We start from the raw sequence: 21,812 nt of genomic DNA on the forward strand, positions 1-21,812 counted from the left end.
TCCTATGTATAGTATATATACAGACATATAAACAGACAAAGATAGAGATGTCATAGCTTTACTTAAAAAACTTAATTTATGAATCGTATTACAATATAAACTTACTAGTTTGTAAATAATAGTTGGAGTAAATCAAATTTGCTCTCTCAGATAACTAAGGTTTTTACTATTTGTGGAAAAGACTTTTAAGATTTGTATTTGTCCTTGATAAAATTCTAAGGAGGCTATGAATTAGATTTTCAGCTGAGGGAGGCTTTCCAGAGATTTGAGTTTAAAACTGTCACTTTTTTCCCCTTGGTTTCAGATTCTACCTGATTGAGCTAATTAGGCTCAATAGGTCCTTCTGGCCTATATTTACATTTCTGATTTGTGAAGATTTGCAAGGCAAAGACAGTTGCTTTTAGCTCTTCCAAGAACTGGTCTGTCATCTAAATTATATTAAAAGATTGATTTGCCTAACTATATATGTATTTTTTAAAATTTGCTTTTCTATATCAGTGAGAAGATTTCTAACTAAACTGAAATTTAAGAGTTCTATCTTCTAGACATTAGGGTTTAATTTATCACTCCTTCAAAAGCCTGTATAAAGCATTCAACAAGGACCCTCTTTCTGAGTGCACAAGTTAAACCCAGAGAAAAATCACTAATTTTATTTTTATTAACCCCTGAATATTAGTTCCCTGTGTTTACTTTATTGTATGGCTCAGATAAGCCTATTGGTTTCCTTTAGTATGTTTGATTAATATTTTCTGAGTGACAGATTTATATGCCTTGTCTTATAATACCACACAGGGGAAGTATTCCCTAGTGAAACATGTCTGTCCCACAGTATAATTAAGCAAAAGAGATGTAACCATCTTATATAAAGCCCATTTATATACACCAATTTTTGTAAACTTTTATCTCAATTCTATCAATTTTTATATCTTTAACTTTAGTTTCCATTAGAACTCAATCAACAAATCTTGTTCTTAGGAGTCCTAGAAGCTTTTTTCTTATTTTCCTGTTAGTTGACCTAATTAACATTAATTATTTTAATGTTTTTATTAGCATCTTTAAGACCTATTGAGGTAAACCACAATAAGGCTTCCCAAAGTAGTATATGTATATATATATGTATATGTATATATATATATATATATATATATATATATATACATATACATATATATATATACATATCTTTATATTTTCACCTTTAATTAGATATTTTATAAATACCAATAAAACAGCTGTTTATAATGAGAGCTCTCTAAAAATTTACGAATTTCCCCCAATTTAAAGTTTCTCCAATTTAAAGAATCCACCATCTAGCCACTAATGAGAAATATATATTAATAATTCAAACCAATAAGACCCAAGAGGTTTCTCCATAAGAGAGTGGGAAGTATGCCACCTAAATAAGATCCAGAAAGTTTACTCCCAAAAATAGTATGGCAGAGTTTTCAAAACACATACAAACATACACACACACACACACACACACACACCGCACACACATACAAGAGCCCCACCTTAGTTACTTTCAGGGCAAGATTTCCTTTAATTCCCAATTAAGTAAGTACTTGTAAGTTTTGTACATACATAATCCCGGCTGGGGTATTAGTTGGAGGCTGGCAACCTGTCATTCCTTTTTCTTCTGTTTTGAAAGCTTTATTCTCCATTCAGAGGTTCGTTTGTCAAAATAAAATCACTAATGTAGCCAATTCAAGGGAAAATGACAAGTCAGTCTTCCCCCTAATTACCCAGTCCAACCCTACTCAGTGTTCTTTTAACTGAGTGAAGTCTTCCCAGTCTTTCAACTGAGGATGAAACCACACAGTGTCTAAACTGAACCAAATCTTCCCAGTGCCTTTCACTGAGGATAACCCAGATACCTCTTCTTGAAACTAAGTTTCAAGGATAACCTACTCCTCCAGAGAGGAGTTTAACATCACTGAATAAAACTTAGTATCATAAACCAATAACAGGAAATACTGGAACCAGGAGAGACTCACTCAAATTCATCTGAACTCACAGAGGAGACACAGAGGAGACAGAAGGGCCCAGGAGGCCTCTACTGCTTTCAAGGCTCCAGATCCTCAAGTTCAGGTGAAGGAGAAAAATCTGCTCTGGGTCACTTTGTTAGTTGCAAAAACAAAGAAAACAAAAAAAAAAACCCTAAAAGTTGAGAGCTGTTTTATTTGGCAGACAAAACTAAGGACTTAAGCCCAAGGTGCAGCCTCTCAGATAACTCTAAGGGACTGCTCCAAAGAGGCAAGGGGGGAACCAGGATATATAGGAGTTTTTTCAACGAAGACCAGGCAGTAGGATCATCAAAGGATTACTGTTAATTAAAGAAAACCAGTTATCTCATTAAAGAATTAAGCACTTTTCTATGTGTGGGAAGATGCAAGAGATAGGGAAGAACTCCGTAAAACTTGTAAGGTTGACTCTGTTGGGCTGGCCCTGATGGGACAGCCCCCATCCTCTCCTCAGGAGGATCCATCTGAGCTGGGCCATGCCAAAAGGGAACATGAGCCAGATAAGAGCCAAAGGGAGAAAATCTTTAAGCCTGGGGATAGCACTAAAACCACTCCATCCTCCATCTATTCCCCTTTGCCACTGATAGCCCCCCTACCGCCTTACCCGGGAGATATGACTCCCACAAGGCCTCCCCCTAGAATTTGCCCTTTGGTGGAGACAACAGGTGAATTCAGACCCCAACTCATTCAGAAGGCTTTTACCCTCTAGAGTTGAAGCAGATAAAACAGGAACTAGGTAAACTTTCTGATGATCCTGATCACTACATTGACAACTTCCAACACTTAACTTTGGCTTTTGGCTTAGCCTGAAAGGATGTCATGATAATCTTGGGGCAAACTCTATCAGATACTGAGAAGGAAAAGGTCCTGAAGGAGGCCCACAACTTTGCGGACAGCCTCCATTTATCCAGCTCAAAATATCCTGTGGGGGAACCTCCGTTCCCCATGCGGACCCTCATTGGGATTACAATAACCCTAATGAACAATGGGAAAAGGAAAATTTTATTATCTGTATAAAAGCTGGACTCAGAGCAATCAGAAGGAAACCCATTAATTCCTCAAAGGTTTCTGCCATCAGTCAGGAACCCAATGAAAACCCTACAGCCTTCCTGGAAAGGCTCAAGGAGGCAATAATTAAATATACCAACTTAGACCTGGACTCCCTTGAAGGAGTCCTATCATTTTAAAAGATAGGTTGCTTATCCAGTCCGCACCGGACATCAGGATGAAACTCCAAAATCTTACGCAGGAGCCCAATGTTAATCCAGATGAACTTCTAGCTACAGCCACCACTACCTTTCATAACTGGGACCAGGAGGAGGAGGTCAAGGCTCTGGAGAGGGAAGAGAGGAAAGAAAATAAGCAGGCCTAATTTTTGGCAGCCCTACAGGGGCAACCCCCACCCAGAGAAACTTTGACCCATCCCAACAGAAGCCAAGACCGATGCCGGGTCTGCAGAAGCCTGGTCACTGGGTGAAGGAATGCCCCAACAAGGACAAGCCTCTTAGACGTCCTGTGCAAAATGCCAAAGAAGTGGCCATTGGGGAGCCAACTGCCCGCTGGGCTGAAGGGCAGCCCCTCAGATGGCCCTGGATTGACGGGACCCTCTGCTCCAGATGGTCCCCCCTGTTTAACATAAGTATTACTGGACTGGAGCCAAGGGCAAACCTGGATGTGGCAGGTAGGACCATATCTTTCTTATTAGATGAGGGGGCTGCTTAATCTGTCTTAGTTTCCTTCTCTGGACCCTTCTTCTCCGGCTCCGGTCAGGTCACAGGAGTCTCAGGTAAACTTACTACTAGGCCTTATTCTGTCTCTTTGTGTTGTTACTGGGAAGGATATACCTTTTCTCATTCCTTCCTGGTCATACCTGAATGCCCCATCCTGCTGTTAGGTAGGGACATCATGAACAACCTGGGAATCAGACTGCTACTTGGGAGAACCACCCCAGTAATGCCCCTCCAGTTCTTAGTCTTAGAGACACAGCCCCCTCTGAAGACTGGCACACCAGCCTTAGCTGAGTTGCCAGTAGACCCCCAGGTCTGGGCTGATGGAATGCCAGGGAGAGCTATAACTGCCTCCCCAGTGCTTATCACCTTAAAGAACCCAAACTCCCCAGTCAGAAGCAATATCCAATTTTTCCAGAAGCCCAAAGGGGACTGTAGCCTCTCATATCCAAATTTTTACAACATGGGCTAATTATTCCTTACAGTTCTCCCTGCAACACCCCTATCTTACCTGTTAAGAAGCCAAATGGAGAATACAGACTGGACCAAGACTTAAGAGCTATCAATGAGGCAGTAGTCCCACTCCATCTAGTAGTCCCCAACCCATACAACTTGTTGGGAACCATCCCAAACATAACCTCTTGGTTTACTGTGTTAGACCTAAAGGATGCCTTCTTTTCCATACCTCCAGACCCCCGGTCCTTCTACCTCTTTGTTTTTGAGTGGCATGAGGAAGGGAATAGAGGACAACAACTCACCTAGGCAATCCTACCCCAACGGTTCTGAGACAGTTCCCACATTTTTGGTCAGGCCCTGGCCAAGGATCTCCAAGATCTACACCTGGAGGAAGGGACTATCATCCAGTATGTGGATGACCTTCTTGTTTGCTCCCCAGACCACGAGAGAGCCTTAACTCATGCTACCCAGACGCTCAATTTTTTGTCCAAATGAGGCTACAAAGTCTCTAAGTCCAAGGTCCAATTGGCACAGCAGTAAGTTAAATATTTGTGAGTAATCCTATCCCCAGAGGAATGAAGGATTGCCCCTGATAGAATACAAGGGATTTTAGATCTGCTGGAGCCACCTACCCAAAATCAGCTCCAAGCCTTTTTAAGCCTCACAGGATATTGCAGATTATGGATTCCTAATTACAGACTAAAAGCACAACCTCTTTATGGGGCCCTGAAAGGGAAATCTAACTCTGAACCTCTGCTCTGGGACCCTAACCAAACCCAAGTTTCCAGCAGCTAAAACATTACTATCTCAGGCCCCAGCCTTGGGAATCCCAAGAACTAATAGACCTTTTCAACTATTCATGGCAGAAAAACAAGGGATGGCTTTAGTAGTCTTAACTCAGGAACTTGGCCCTGCCCAGAGACCTGTAGGTTATCTGTCAAAGTGACTGGACCCGGTGGCCACTGGATGGCCCAGCTGTCTTAGGGTAGTTGTTGCCTTGGCCTTATTGGTGGAAGAAGCCTCCAAGCTTACATTGGGGCAACCCTTGACAGTATATACCTCCCATCAGGTTACCTCTCTCTTGGAAGGGAAAGGCCATTTCTGGCTCACGATAGCAGGATCCTCAAACATCAGGCATTACTGTTGGAGAATCCAGACCTGCGTGTCATGGTCTGCTCCTCTTTAAATCCAGCTACCCTGCTCCCTCTACTTGAGGAAGGTCTACCAGTTCACCAATGTGAAGATATAATATCTCATTCCTTGTTGCCCTGACCAGATCTAACCGATATTCCACTACAAAACCCCGAGGAGGTTTGGTTCACTGATCAAAGTAGTTTGTTTCCAAAGGTTGTAGAAGGGCAGGGTACGCAGTGGTCTCCTTGACACAGGTTATTGAGGTCCGGACTCTTCCCCCAGGGACCTCAGCCCAATTGGCAGAAACAATTGCTTTAACCCAAACCTTAACCCTAGCTGAAAATAAGTCCCTTAATGTATATACTGACTCTAAATATGCTTTTTGGGTTCTACATGCTCATGCTGCTATCTGGAAGGAACGTGGCTACCTGATGGCCAGAAACAACCCGATTAGGTATGGACCTCAAATTCTCTCCCTCTTGGAGGCAGTCCTCAAGCCTTCCCAGGTAGCAGTGATTCATTGCAGAAGTCACGAGAGGGGATGATGAAATAACAAAAGGAAATTGGCTAGCTGATCAGGCTGCCCGACAGGCAGCCCTTCAGCCCTTTGTGATAGAGTGTGCCTTAGCTCCTTCCCTTAGTTCTCTCCCTTCCCCATCTTACCTGCCTGAAGAGATCAAATGGGTCATAAATAACGGGTACCACCTTGACCGAGACAGATGGCACTGGACAGAAGGCTTAACTCACCTGCTCCAATTGGTCCAATGGAAAATTATTAAATCTTTGCATGAGGCCTGTCACCTAGGGAGAGATGCCTTATACCAGATTGTTTCTTCTGTTTTCTCTGGGAAGGGACTTTACAATGTAGTTAATAAGGTAACCTCATTATGCCCTACTTGTCTGACTAACAATCCTCAGGGAAGTAAGCCACCGCCGTTGGCCCTTCCGGCTCAGAGACATGGAACATATCCAGGGGAAGACTGGCAAATGGACTTAACAATGGTTCCTTACTACAGAGGATAAATACAATTTGGTGTTTGTGGACCCCTTTACCATCTGGGTGGAAGCTTTCCCCACCAGGACAGAAAAAGCTTTAGAAGTAGCCTAAAGGCTTTTAACTGAAATTATCCCTAGGTTTGGCCTCCCATTGTCTCTTCAGAGTGATAACCGTCCTGCCTTTGTTTCCCATATTTCTCAGCAGATATCCAAGGCTCTGGATATTGAGTACCACTTTCATTTTTCCTGGAGATCCCATTCCTCAGGAAAGGTAGAAAGAGCCAACCAACATTTAAAGAATACCTTAAGAAAAATAACCCAAGAGACCTCCCTCAGTTGGAAAGAAGCCCTCCTTATTGCTCTTTTAAGGATCAGAACAGTCCCAAAGGCCTTACTTAACCTTAGCTCTTATGAAATGCTGTATGGTAGGCCTTTCTTACGAGGGGACCTACTGATAGACTCTGATACCTATGCCATTACATCTTATGTCACCTCCCTTGGACAATTCCAACAAGCCCTCCAGGACTACGAGGTAAAAAGTCTTCCGTCCTCAGAGTCTGCTCCTTGCCTCTAGTCTCCAGGAACACAAGTACCCATCAAAACTTGGAAGGATGGCTCCCCTGATTCTCAGCTTCAGCCGCCCTGGAAGGGACCCTATCCAGTCTTGTTCTCTTCTCCTACAGCTGTTAAAGTACCAGGGATCAGCAGTTGGATTCACCATTCCCGGGTAAAACCCTGAACAGCCACTGAGTCCAAGGACATTTCCGTAACTATGTACACCTGTGAGCCTTTGGAGGACCTCCAGCTCCTGTTCAAATGAAAACCGTAAGATAAGTACATTCTAAATCCATGAACCCACCATTCCCACTGCTGGCAGAAGTAATAGGCCTACTGTACCTCCTGACTTTTCTTATTGCGCTCTCTCTCATTCTATTCTGCATACCATCACAAAATGAATTCACATGCTGCCTCTTATTTCCCTAATAAGGCATCTCTTCTTGCAGTTATTGGGCTTTGCTCCTTTCCCTTCATCTTTTCATATTCTCGCCATCCACTGATACCCACTATAAATCAAGTTGCAAAATTAACCAATAAAACTAACTGTTGGATATGCCCCAAGGGAACCCAAAATCTAGAACTCTACTTATTGGCCCTCCCTACCTCCATTGAACAGCTATATAACTTATCGGGTCAATATTATGGGATGGATTACCCTTTATATGGGGGCCAAAGCAAGTAGACCCTGAGTCTTTTGCCTCAGGCCTGTCTGTGTAGGTACAGCCTCCAAGCTTCTAGGAAAGGCACAGCTTTGTTTCCAGAACCTGGAGGGATGGAGACCCATATTGGGGTGGTTAAATGGCTCCTTTTGTAACTGTACCCTCAACTTTAATCAGACTAGTCTGGGGAGGGATCCCTGGTTAGAAGAAGATGAATACGATGTATATGAAGGTAACTTCACTTTGTATTGGGGAAACTCAAGGAAAAATGTAGCTATATTATTCTTGATGTTTACAATATATAAGAAATATATTAATGAGGACCATATCCCAATAAACAGCTTAGCCCTGGGAACTGAATATTGGTGTGACCACTGGACACCTACTTAACCTAACCTTCCTACAAAACCCTCCTTCAAAATATAATATAATCCAGTTAATATTCAAGAATTTGTTATGTCAATCCCCCCATCACAGTCATCATCAGTCAGAACCCAGATTCTCCCCTCTGTGTATAGATGATTACTTCCTCGGGGTTTGGACTTCTGAATATAATCCTAGGTCATGGGATCCCAGGCTTTTTCTGGAGGAAAACTCCCAACAGGTCAAGGCCTGGATCCAGGAACCCACGACAGGGCTATCCTTGAGGGGCACTGGATTTTCATTTCTATGTGGTACCGGGGTATATCTAGATCTTCCCATACTTTGGAGGGGCACCTGTGCAATCATTGCTGCTGTCCCGGAAGCATCCATTATGACTATAAAGGATTTAACTTCCTCAGGAGACATTCCCAACCTTGGGTTATTCTTTGAAGAAGCCTTGAAACCTGTCCAAAACAGACAAAAATGAACCGCTGATTGGGGGTACATGCTCATGATAACCCAATTCTTGATTGACCTGAAGTGATCCACAGTGTTTTTAGAGGAGTTTTTTGGTTTGTGGTTATACCCCTCTTAGGGAGGAGCATTCTCAATCTTACCATAATGGTCCAGCAATCCTGGAAGGCTACAGTAGCAGCCATTGATTAGCAACAGTCAGCCCTAGATTCTCTGGCTGAGGCGGTTTTACAAAATAGCCTTTAATGTTATGACAGCTGAGGCTGGAGGTGTCTGTGCTCTGCTAAATGAATCGTGCTGCTTCTATATTAATACCTCCAGCCAGGTTGAAGAAAACCTTCAGGTTTTAAAGAAAAACATTAAACTAATAGAAGATCTGAAAGAGAGAGCAGAACAGGGCACTAGCTGGCTTTCTACCCTCCTCTCCTCTATGGAGACCCAGATATGGACATGGCTGTTACCTTTGTTGGGACCACTAGTCCTGATAACCTTTGTTTTGTTGTTAGGCCCTTGTATCCTACTTGGTCAACACATTTTAGAACGCATACAAGCTATTCAATTCCAAATGGTTCTGCAAGGTTGTTACCGGCCCATTCAGCCTGGCTCTGAGACTGAGATTTACATTGGACCCCTTGATGGTCATCACTCCAGACCACCTCCTTGCTGAAAGAGAGCAAGAGGAGGGACCCAATCAAAACTCTGCACCTTACCAGCAGGAAGCAGCCAGAGCGGTCATCGCCCATGTCCCAAAGAATTGGGTCCCTCTTGACAGGGGAATGTTAGATAGTTAGTCAGACATTAGCAGCAAGAAGGTGACAGTGGCAAAAAGACAAGGGGGAGTAGGTGAGTCGCACCCCATCCATCTGGGGATCCTCCCCTGACCCCATCCAGAGCAGGCAAAACTATGGTCGTGTGTCTAGGCAAACTTATCCTGATAAAGAGGAGGCACAGTAACACGAAGGAATTTCCCCAGGCTGCACATGCCCAGACCAGACAGGCATATGACCTATAGTAAACCTAAACTCATTATGCCATCATTATAATAAAAACTACATGTGGTTTTGCCCCCTACCCTGGGTGGGCGTTTCTTAGCAAATCAAGGGTGAGAGCATGAGCAATAGTGAATTTGTTATGTAGCTTGGGATTGTCAATCAAATAATGATCCCCTGTCACTCACCCTGCCTCCCCACAAAATGCTCCTTAAAAATGTCCTTAAGCCTGTACAGGAAGGCTGCTTTCACTTTGCAGAAACAGCCCACTCTCCTTCTCTGAGAATGTACCTATGCTTATATAAACTTTGCTTTGCGCTTATGCCTGAAGTGGTAGTTTGCAATTCTTTGCTTACTATCGCCTGACCAAGATTGCTGGTCCGGGTCTTCCATTGACCTCCTTGGTTGAAGCTATTTTGTTACAATGCACACTATTCGGTGACAGCTCATACTCAGGCCTTTTCTCAGAAATAGGCAGAGAGTGGAGTTGGCTTTGGCTGTCGCAAAGCTAACTAGCACCTCAGTAGTCCCAACAGAAGGTTCCCAGAATGAATTACCAGGAGCCAGCATGCCCTCAGGGCTCAGCACCCAGGTAGGTACCTTTCATAGGAGAGATTTATTTCCTGCTTTCAGAGACAGAGAGGAGGTGGAATATGTCTCTCTTGCATGGGTCCTTGCTTCAGTAACATTAATTCCAAATAATCAATATGTCATTAAGGCACATTTAGAAGTGACCTGCCCTGGGCCGTAACAATACATACACACATACAGACAGACAAGAAAGAGAGACAGAGAGAGAGAAAGAGAGGGGCAAACAGAAACAAAGAGAGGCAGAGAGACAGAGACAGAGAGGTACTGAGAGACAGAGAGAATGAACACAGGAAAGAGGGAATGAGTAGAAGTCACACAATTTTCATAATCAGTCTGTATGTCAGAATCCAGTCACAGTTTCCATCCACCCTGGAGAAGTGGGGATTTTACAAGGATGCGTGACCAGGAGTCAAGAATGCTGGGGAGCCTCCCACAACAGAGGTCAAGATGAGACACTTGGACCTGAATATAAACACAACAGGAAGACCTGGAAGGTTGATGATGTCTGAATTTTGTTTAATTTCAACCCTTCCATGGCTGGGAATGGGAAACATGCAGGAAGGGGAGTGACTTTCCCTTAATCCCAGAGCAGACCCAGGCCTGTTTCAGTTGTACTCTGTACTATGCCAGCCCTTTATGTAATGCTTCCTTTGCTAATTCTGTGCAAGAGCTTCATGTGATACCAGCCCACAGATTTTACAGGCACTATATGTGTTTATAGGTCTATACATCAGATGGCTTACCTAGGAGTAGAAGCCAGAAGGACACCCACTGTACAGATGGAGGATTGGGGAGACCCTGAGAGGCACATGGCTTGGCTGGGTCACATCACTGGTGAGGAGGAGGAGCTGAGTCTGGACCCAGCTGTGTCCTCAGAACTGGGGCCCTGGCTGCACCCAGGCATCCCTGGGGCTGTGGGATGGGCTGTGTTGGTGTCACTGTACTTGGCCTTGGCATGGAGTGGGGGTGAGCAGTCAGCAGCCCAGGGGTGTCCTTGGGAAGCTTTGTGTGAGGAGAAAGCCTGGATAAGGGGACATCAGGAAGTGACCTCACTTCCTTGGCAATAGAGCCCAACAGAACTTGGAACATGGGTAACCAAACACCTGCATTCTAGAGAAGACTGCCACCCAGCTCACTTGATTGGAAATGTTTGAATGGACATGTTCTGCTGTGTCCCAATATCCCAAGGCTGTGGTCTCAAGAAAGTCTGCAATGAGAACCTTTACCAACACTACAGACAATGGGTCAGTTTTCACCCCAGACGCTTTTGACCATTTGCCCAGAGGGACCCAAAGGTAACACAGGGAGACCCAGGGTGGGCCAGTCCAGGCCAGGTCACTACTCTGATCTCACCCAGATAGCCCTATGTCCCCTCTCTGTATGTGTGGAGACCTGGGGTTCATGTGGAATTGGTTGGTCTCAATCAAGAGCAGGATGATGAGGGGTCAGAAGCCTGGTGGGCCAGACATGTCCACACTCCAGGTCCAAGCTGGCTGAGTGAGATATGGAGAGCTGGGGCAGTCCCCTTCTGCCCAAGGTTTGTCCCAAGTGCTCTAGGTGTATCTCTTTCCTCCCAGGTGGATATCTGAGCAGACACAGGTCTGTGCCTGATCAGGGAGCAGAAAGACAAGTGGGCAGAAGAAGCACTGATAATGGCTGGTCTGGGCTCTGATACCTCTGGGCCAGGCCAGCCGCTGGTCACTGTCACTGCAGAGCCCCACACTGGAGACTGGGGGTGGGGAACTGGTTGATGGGGCCACCCAATCCATCTCTCCAAGTGAGGGGCTGGTGTTGCCACACTGCCAACGAAGGCAAGTTCAGGCTCCAGGTGAGTGTGGCCATGAAGTGTTCTCCAGAACCAGCGATAAATGGGGAAGTCCTCCTGCCCAGACACCACCCAGGCTAACTCCCCAGGGTCCTGTCCTGGGCTTATGTGCAGCTCAGCACACCCAACCTTCCCCTGAGTCAGCTGGAGGACCTGGAGTCCACCAAGGCAGAGCACAAAGGTGAGAAGGCTGGGTGTGGGTGCATGTGAGTGTGTGGGGAGGAGTGAGTGCTGGGCCACACAGTGAGGAGTCCTCAGAGGCTGGTGTTGGGCCTGGAGCAAAGTCTGGTTTCAGACCACCCATCTGAGAAGACATCCTGTTGTGAGCTCCTGGGCTGGGACTTCTTTGGAAAGCTCTGTGAAGATTTCTATCCTTGGAAACACACATGGAAAGGCAGATATGTGGATAATATTTTCTTCTCTCACAGCTCCAGTATTTCCACAGGAATTAAAGCTCCACTCCCAACACCTATACATTCAGAGGAATTAGGTGCAGGTGCTGAAGCCAGAGAAAAAAGAAAGGGAGACCCAGAGCATGAAGGGTATACTGCCAGAGACCCAGAGCCAGATGAGGATTTGCCGCCCCAGCAGGGAGAACCTGTACCTGCTCCTGCAGGAGACTCAGAGCCATTTCAGAAATCAAACAGCCACACAGGCAGAGCTGACTCTGCAACTACCATCACTGTCAGCTCCCAATCAACCCACTCCCCAACCCAAACTTTCCTTCCCTTCCCCTGTCGTTTTTTCTTTTTGGGTTTTTATTAATTTTATTTTTTCTTTCACTTTACTTACAACATCCTATATTTTATATTTTAAGTTTAAAATAATAAACTTTGAGGTTTTTCTATTTTAAATCGTGCAATTCAGGAACATTAAGTACATTCCCAATACTATGCAACCATCACCACTGTCTAGTTTCATACTATTTCATTCCCCAAAATAAAACCCTGTATCCAAAGCATGCACTCCCTATTCCTCCCTCCCCCAGCCCCTGGCAACCCCTAATCCTCTTTCTTTCTCTGTTTCTTAACTTATTCTGGATGTTTCCTATAAATGAAATCATGCAAAAGGTGACTTTTTGTGTGTGCCCACATATCTTAAGAGGGGGCTGGTGAATTTTTGTTTTTATTTGAATTAAGTTTTTGTTATTTGAAAGGGAAATCCAGATAAATGAGAGGTACAAAATGAAGCCCTTTTAGTAGATATGTTCATAATCTCAGGGTAGACACTGCTGTTCTAAATGGGACATCAGATCCAGAAGTCAGAAGGGAAATGCTTAGCTCTTCCTGTGGCAAAAACATAAAAATAACCCAACCAACCAACCAAACCAAAAACAAACAAAACAAAACAAGAAATACAGCTGGAAAGATAAACCGCAAACTGGAAAAGCATTCCTCATAACCCAAGGCCAGGGAAAGTTTTAACACCCCTGTGGTCCAAAAACCTCTTGAAAATCAATGATCTAAAGAGAAACAGAGCAAACACATGCAATTCCAATGAGAGGCCATGTGTATGGCCAGTCTATGTTAGAGATGCTTGACCACTCAGATGAGGACATATGCAAACATAAACACGATGGAGGCAGCATTGGTCACCATCACACTGGCAAAGTTGTTAGTCTGGTGACCACCAGCCCAGGTGACAACATGAGGAAGCAGAGGCCCCAGAAGATGCCCTAGAGGGAAGAGGGAATGGACACTCCTCTCTGGGAGAACAGTGTGAAGGACCTATCAAAGTCCCAAAGGTGCATCCCTTTCCTAGCAACGTTGATCCTTAGAGTTGATCCCACTAAAACTCTTGCACAATTTTTCAAAGACGTCTTTTCAGGGGCATTCATCACAGCACAGCTGTTGCCCTCATGGAGATGGGATGGGATCCATCAGTTCTGGTCCACATGGATGAACCAATGCTGTGCAGCTGGGAGAGTGGATGCAAGGTCTCTACCTGATGATAGGGGAGACCTCAGGTTCTCTCATGTGGGATGCGTGTGGACCAACAATCTGCATCCAGGATCCTATCTGTAAGACCACGTATATGTGAAAGCAACATAGATGTAAATGAATCTGCTTGTGTGTGTGAGAGAGAGAGAGATCGAGATAGAAAAAGACAGGAGAGAGACAGAGCCTGAGAGATAGGCACCAAACCATTCATGATGGTCACCTCTAGGAGTGGGATTTGCAAATCTCTTCTCTTCTCCTTTAGGTGATATTTCAATTTTTTATAATGTATATGTGTTACTTTAACAATTCTAAAAAGATTAAAATCATATGTTAAGTGTGTTCCATTCATCACTCATCTATGGAGTAATTGAAGTACATTATTTCATTTTTATTTTTAAAACATTTATTACAAGGACAATATGCATTTATAAGAGTGAAATAATGAATTCTAAAAGACTTAAGAATCAAGTAAAGAACAAAACCTTTTGGTGACTCAGTTACAGACCAGCTAGGTGACAGTACATGGCAGGGTTGGGACCAGTTTCTCTAGGAGGTTATGTAAGTTTTGTATCAGCATCCAATAGAGGGAGGAAGAAGTACAAGACCTCTACACTGAAAACTACAATAGCTTGTTGAGATCAATGAAGAAAGACCTAAATTCATGGAAAATAATTCCATATTCATGGATCAGAAGGCTTAATTTTATTAAGAAGGCATACTTCAAGAGTAGATCTAAAGATTCGAAGAATTCCAACTAAAATCCCAGGTGGTGTTTTGCAGAAATTGACAATCTAAAATTCATATGGAAAATGCAAGGGTCTCAGAATAGATCAAGCAATCTTGAAAAAGAAGAACAAAGTTGGAGGTATGAATGGAACCCCACAGTTGGTATACAGACAATTTAAGCTGAAGGTATTTGAGATTCAACAGATGCAGAAAAAAAAAGCCTTGGACCTCCCCTTATCTGAATAAAAGCAGAAACTTCTGAGAAATGACCACAGCCCTAAATTCCCTCTTCAGGGTGGCTTCTCATCTCAGAAGAGAGAGAGATCAAGATTAAACCTACTGTATGTCCCTTCTGCGAGGTGTTTTGTGACCCTGAAGAAAATGCAAATACCACTCATCCATGTACAGACAAACATTATCACAAACTTTCTTATATCCCATTGTTTTACAAAGAATCCAATTTTCTGTCCGGAAGAAACCTACCTGTTCTTACCAGGGAAGCTAATTCTCCCCTCTCCCTCTCCCCTATTAAGTTAGGTTGATAAACCTTTAACTTTCACCATTAAACATGTTAGCTAGTTTTGGGATTGGCTCCTGTGTGCATAGAGACAAACATTTTCTCTTGTTCCTCTACTCTTTATTTCTTTTGGCTGTCTTTGGGAGTGACTCTGGATCATGGGAGCTGCTCTTTTTTCATCTTCTTTAGTGACATCTTTGTGTCCGTGGCTAAGCTATAAAAAGGCTTATTGGTTTTGAATCACATTTGTAATAGTTCTACCTTTGGAGAGCCCCTGGGAGGATAAAATGGGTTCAATACTGACAGGAGAATTTACTGATTGTCCTGGCCAAAAGTCTGACAAGACAATATTTGCAAAGATTTTTTTTAAAAAAGTTCTCACTCTAAAACAAATATCCTATTGAAATCTCTCTGTTTTGAAAACCCCTGGCTAGATGATGGCTCATCCTTGGAGACTCAGCTCAGAGGTCACCTCCTCCATGAAGCCCTTCTTGGTCCCCACCCCTTCCTGGAGCCCACTCTGCCCTCACCTGGGACCCCCAGGGCTGTGATCACACTCTGATTACCTCTTAAGCCTGTGAGCTCTGTGAAGGTTCTGGGCCCCATGCAGAAAGGAGCTCAGAAAAATATGATGAGAATAAAACACCAAACAGATGAAAGGCTCAAACATGGGCCACGTGTCCATCAAGTTCACCTTCTCCTTCCCTCCAGAACTAGGGTTTCATCATCAACAGGAACCAGAGGGACCTGTTCTCACCCTTGTGATCATTTAGACCATTAACAGTCTAGAATTTTTTTTCAATTTTAATTTTTTTAAACTTGGAAGCCATGTCACAATGGTGGCCCTCACTAGTGAGAAACTTAGTCACCACTTCAAGAGTGGGATACACCTATCATGTCTGAGCTGAGACTGGACAAGATGGAAATGCAGGATGTGGAGGAGGAGATGGCTCAGTGGCTGGGCCTTAGGCAGCAGCAAGGGGGAGATGGAGAGAGAGGTGGAGGCAGACCTGCCAGGGCCTGTGTCACGGTAGGAAGAGGGGAGTCCAGGGGCTCCCAGTGTTATCTCTTTTCACATCCTGCTGCTCCTGCCTTAATATAGGAGCCTGTTTCCCACACTGCATCACACCTCCAGCACTTCACATGGCTGGGGCCTCCACCAGGAACCTCTCTCCTCTACTCACCAACTAGCAATGCCCTCACCCTTCAAGACCCTGCTCTTCTGGGGGACTTGTCCCTGACCCTGCCTGTCCAGTGCACCCACTCCCACCATGACTCACTCATGGGCTCTGTACTCCGTTTTCCTGGTTGTAATTGCCTGAGGATGACCTGTCTCCCTGGGGCATGGTCTGCTCTTCGGGACCAGCTTGAGAAACCAGCAGACCTCAGTTATAAGCTCTCTAAGTCTGCGTGACCTTAGGTGAGTCCCTTATCCCCTTAGAGCCTCCGTTTCTCACTGTAAAGGGGTCACCTCACAGCAACACTGAGCTGGTTGAGCTGCCGGAGATGGAGCTGGGCTGGGGGCCTGTTGCTGTTGCCCTCAGTGCTGACTCTGGGACGTGGTCTCAACATGGCCAGGGTTTACGGAAAGCCTGGGTGCAGCAATGCATAAGGGAGTGGGAGAAGGGCGAGGTTACGGGGCAGCTTTGGAATCAGAAGACATGGTATTCTAGGGGACACTTTCCAGAGCCTCTGGCCCTGGGCCTTTACCACCCCCACCCCTTTCTGGCTGCGTTTGGAAGGCATGCAACAAACTCTTCCTTTGAGGCCTGCACTCTCAGCCCATTTAACCCACCTTGTGGGAGGGGTCAGGGCAGGCTTCACACTGCTGTGGCCCTCATGCCCCTTGTGAAGAAGTGAAGCTCCATGGGGCTAGAGTGAGGACTGCAAACACAGATGTCTCCAGAGACCAGGTAAGGAGAAGCAGGGGGAGAGCCTGGGCCTGGGGGAAGCTTAGGGAGTACTGGAGACTGTGGCTAGTTGGGGACATGAGCTCCATCCAGAGGGAGCTCCCACTCAGCCCCAGAAGAGCTTTGCCCTGAGGGAACATCACCCAGGAGGCCAGAACTTATATCAAAACTAACAAACAAACAAAGCTAGAAACCTGGGTTTTTGTCTGAAATCTTCGTTTTTAAATACTAGAATTAATAATTTAAAAAATCTAGATTTGTACCTGGGCCCTAGCTCAAGGTCTTTAGTTTAAGATCAAGGGTGGGTTGAGTGGCCTCCCTGAGGCAGGGTCCAGACTGGATGCTCTGTCACTGGACAGCCCCCAAGCCCAGTCTCTGCCCAGTGCCTCCTTGTGGATGTTCAGGTGACAGCTTCATCCCCAGGAACCAGTCCCGGGTCAGGGTATGAAGAGGACAGGGCTCTTCTGGCACACACAGACACACACACAGGAGAGTGATTCAGCCCTCTATGCACCAGACTAGGCTTGACATGTATGCTGAAGAGCTGGAGTTGGCCTCCCCCAGAGAAGCATCCCTGTGAAGGAGAGTGAGTGTGCTTTCTCTGCAGCTGTAAACCTGTACTGAGCAACTGCTGTGTACTTGGTCCTAGAACTGGAGCTCCGGGGACTGTGGGGAGCCTGGGCATCTGACCACAAGGGACCAAATAAACCAGATGAGAGGGCAGTGATGTCAAGCGCTTCAAGGAGGAGGGACAATACATCTGATGGGGGAGGGGTGTCAGTGACTGGGGTGGCCTTGGAGCACCACCATGATGTGATCTGGTTGGGACAGGGTCCAGGTGTGCTTGGTGGAACAGCATGCACAATGGCTCAGAAAGTGTGGGGAGTAGGAAGGATATGACTCTGTCCCTGTAGCAGGCCTCCTTCCCCCTTCCTCTGTAATGATGGGGCTGGTGATGAGAGGAGTTCTTAGTGAGCCTTCCTGGGGCCCTGTTAATATTTCTCTGTTACAGATGAGGACACCGAGCACAGAGAGGGAGCAGGAAACCTGCTATAACCCAGGCCCCATAGCTAGTGTCCGTTACGACCAGCTCTATGCTACCAGCAGGGGTGCAGTCCTGGAGTGGATGTTGAAAGCAGTCTGACCTCCAGTGTCTTATCAAGTGCTGAGTCACCCTCAGGAAATACCCCTCAACACCTACTTGCTCACCCCCAGGGACAGGGACCTCATTTCTGTTTTTGGAAGCTGGCTAGTCTTCCCCATGGATTGGCCCTGGGGAGCCCAGGAGAGACATTGGGCAGCTACAGGTTTCCCTGTCCCTGGCTGAGTAGCTCCTGTCCCTTGACTGTCTCTTGGCAGGGGGCCTGATGTGGATGACAGTCATGAAGCTAGGTGTGCTGTGGAGATGAGAAAACTACAAACATTGATTCAGGCCTTGCAGTGCAAACAGTCTGGGCCTGGGCCTGAGTATTCAGCAGTAAATACAAAACAGCTCCTTGAGCTGCCTGCCTTCTGGGAAAGCAGTGCTCAGAGAAATGGGCCTGTAGTGACCCCACCCTGCTCCCCACAAATAATCACACTGAGATGAGGCTATATCTGTGGGTCCCAGTGTAGGGTAAAGGGAAGCAAGGTACACCCAACACATGCACTGACCATGAGCCTGGATGCTGGAGCTGGACGGCCTAGGCTCTGTGATCCTGGGCAGTCACCTCACCTCTCTGTGCCTCAGTTTCCCATCTGCAAAAAGGGTTGATAATACTGGTACCTACTCCATAGAGTTCCATGGGGATTAAGTTCCTACTTCTAAGGCACATAGGACAGTGACAGTGGATCGGGCTGCCACTCACCTCAACAACAGTCTGTCCTGATTTTAAAGATGAGAAAACCAAGACTGAGAGGGGTTATGAGACCAGCTCAGGCTCACCCCCTCCTCATGCTGTGCTGATGTCCCCTTTTTCCAGCTCTCCTGTGTTCACCTCATCTTTCTGTTCCCATAACCACCCAGCAAAGTAGGTGCTAAGAATCTCTGAGCAAAGTAATCTATGAAAGAAGACAAACCCTGCTCCCTACCTTGGGCTCTTGGGGCCGTGGGCTAGACTGGGTTATCAGGCTCCCTCAGACCATACAGGAGGCACATTGTATCCACTTAACCCAACATGGAGAAGATGGGGGGGCTCAAGGGCCAGAGGGTGCTGGAATAACCCCTGGAGGAGAATGCTGGGCAGGCAGGGGGAGGCACAGAGGCATCTGGAAGACAGTTTCCAGGCAACCAAGGTGGGGGGAACCAGGATGCCCAGGACTGGCAGAGAACAGAGTCCAGCCTGTCCAGCACTGTCCCTTGCTGGACACTGAGTGGGCATGAGAATCGAGACAAGCCTGGCCCCCACTGGGTCTCCTCCTCATCCAGCAAAGAGGAGAGGAAAAGATAAGAAGACTAGTACAGGTGACCCCACAGTGCTCCCTGTGTGCCGGGAACTGCTTCAAGGATTCTGTAGGTTCCTCAGAACCTCATGAAGTGGCTGCTGATTTCAGCCCCGTGCAAGCAGGAGAACTGAGGCATGGAGAACACAGTGACTCACCCAAGGACAGAGCCAGGAATCAGCCCCGAGTGTATGTGCTGGGGCCCTCACTGAGAGCAGCCTGTGGGCATGATGGACTCGGGAAATGCCCTGTCCTCCCTCCTATGGCAGCATCCTGGCTTGTTAGGCAGCGAAGGCTCCCAGTGCCGATACCCGGGCTTCTCTGAGAAACACTGACATGTGGGATCATGATGGCTCCTGGGAAAGGAGAGGGACTGTGGGCTGGGTGTCTGGTCTGTGTCAGACCCCAGCACTGCCCCTACCAGCTGTGGGACCTGGAAATATTCCCTGACCTCTCTGTGCCTGACTTCCAACCCTGACTCAGAGAACTGCTGTGCTTGGCACACGGTAGGCCCTTAACCAGAGGAAAAAGGCATTCTCCCCAAAGAATCTCTCCTCTTATGTGCCCAAAACAAAGCACATGTGCCACATGTTGCCAGAGTTGATCCTTGACAAGCAAGGCAAGTGCAGTCCAGCAGCTCCTCCTATCCCTGCCTGAGGCCTTTCCCTCCTCAGAGCAAGTATCAACATCCCAGGAAGTCTGAATTGAGCATTTGTGACTTGGGGGAATTCCTTGTTCCACACTACTTGGTTTCCAAGTCATTCCAACAAGGAACAAGAGCACCTACTCAGTGTTTTAGCAGCAAGGTCCTCCCTTTACAAATTGCCCCATCACTGGAAGATGGAAGATGTGAATTCCAGAGCACGTGACTATCTGACTGATGACTTCAGGGGAATCATGCCCACCCAACACCGCACTCCTCATAGCTGGCCTACAAGAAGAAGGGTTAGTGATCCATGGCCATGTACAGTTTTATTAGAATGTGTGAAAGGCAGAAGACACGTGTGAAAAGCAGAAGATCCCAAGTGCCTAAATCCCCATCACCCAGAAAGCAAGGATCGGGGCAACAAACAAGGGGAGAAAGTAGTTTCACATCATATGTCTGATAAGGGGTTAAAACCCAAAAGATGTAAAGAACACCTATAACTCAACAGCAAAAAAACAACCAATCCAATCCAAAAAAGGGCAAAGGAACTGAATAGACATTTTTTCCAGTGAAAACATACAGATGGCCACCGGACACATGAAAAGATGTTCACACAAGTCAATCCTCACAGGTCATAAGGAAGAAATGACACATCTACAGGGTCACCTGTGTGCCCTCTGCAGGGGTGAGCATCACATAGAGAAGAGCCCTCCCCATGCCCCTCCTCCCCGCCCCCAGGTCCAGTGCTGGAGTGAGCAGGAGCTTTGAGCCCCTCAGTTTAGCAAACACCCTGGCTGGGTGTGGGGAGGTTGTCCACTCTGAAGTCATAAATTGGATAGTGGATTGGGACCCCACCCCCTGAACACACCAGCAAGCCTCTCATCCACATCCTTGCCCTCAGACATGGGGGTGCCCTGTGTAAATTACAACACAAAGTGCTGGGGTTGTTTGGGTGCCCTGGGGTGTGCAGGTCCTGATGCCAGGTAGGGGGCAGGTGAGAGACAAGAGGTGTGGGTGTAAATGTTGTGACAGCAGAGCTAAGGACCGGCTGAGTGTGTGCGGTCTAATACCCAGAAACAGGGAGCTGTCACTAGCAAATCCATTCATTAAGGCCACGTTTACTCTCTCTTGTCAGTTACAATTGTCTGTTTGTACAGAGGCCTCTGGAGTCTATTAGCAACATTGCTTTCCATCACTGAATGGCTCTGCTCAGTTCCTAAGTAAAGGGGCTTCTGTACACCTGCGATTTCCCATCTGCTCCTGCATTCACTCTCTTGCTCAATGCCTCTCAGCAGCTCCCCATTGCCCAGGGCCTGCCCTGCTCCACGTGTAAAAGGTGAGGCCCTGCCTGCCTTCCCTACTTGTGCTGTGTCTCTGCAGCAATGAACCAACAGTGATCCCGAGCACCCAGGTCATGCACCTTTGCACGTGTTGCTCCTCCTTCTCTCCTGCACTTTTGTCTTTGAGCTCTCAGCTCCCTTGTCCATTTTTCCTTTATGGCATGATGGTGTTGGTTGCTCACCCAGCAGCATTTGCCCAGCCCACCCTGCCTTCTTCCTGTTAATGCTCAATGTGGAGGAATCAAAGTTGGTCCAAGCCTACCATGGCAACCACTTCCCCTGCTAGTGATTGGTCAGGACTGGCCAGTGAGATACTAGAGGAAGTCTACATGGGCTTCTATGAGAGATTTTCCTTCCTGAAAAGAAAGATATGGGCAAGGAAAATGTGCCCCTTTGCTCCTAAGCTTGAGTGCTAACTATGCAGAGGTGATTGCTGGAGTAGAGGCAGCCACGATACATCCATAAGGGAGTGACACCAACATTTTGGTAATGATAGAGTAAAGAGGTGAGTGCCAT

The sequence above is a fragment of the Balaenoptera borealis genome, assembly GCF_965194805.1.
Source record: "Balaenoptera borealis genome assembly, chromosome: 5".
Classification (NCBI taxonomy): domain Eukaryota; kingdom Metazoa; phylum Chordata; class Mammalia; order Artiodactyla; family Balaenopteridae; genus Balaenoptera; species Balaenoptera borealis.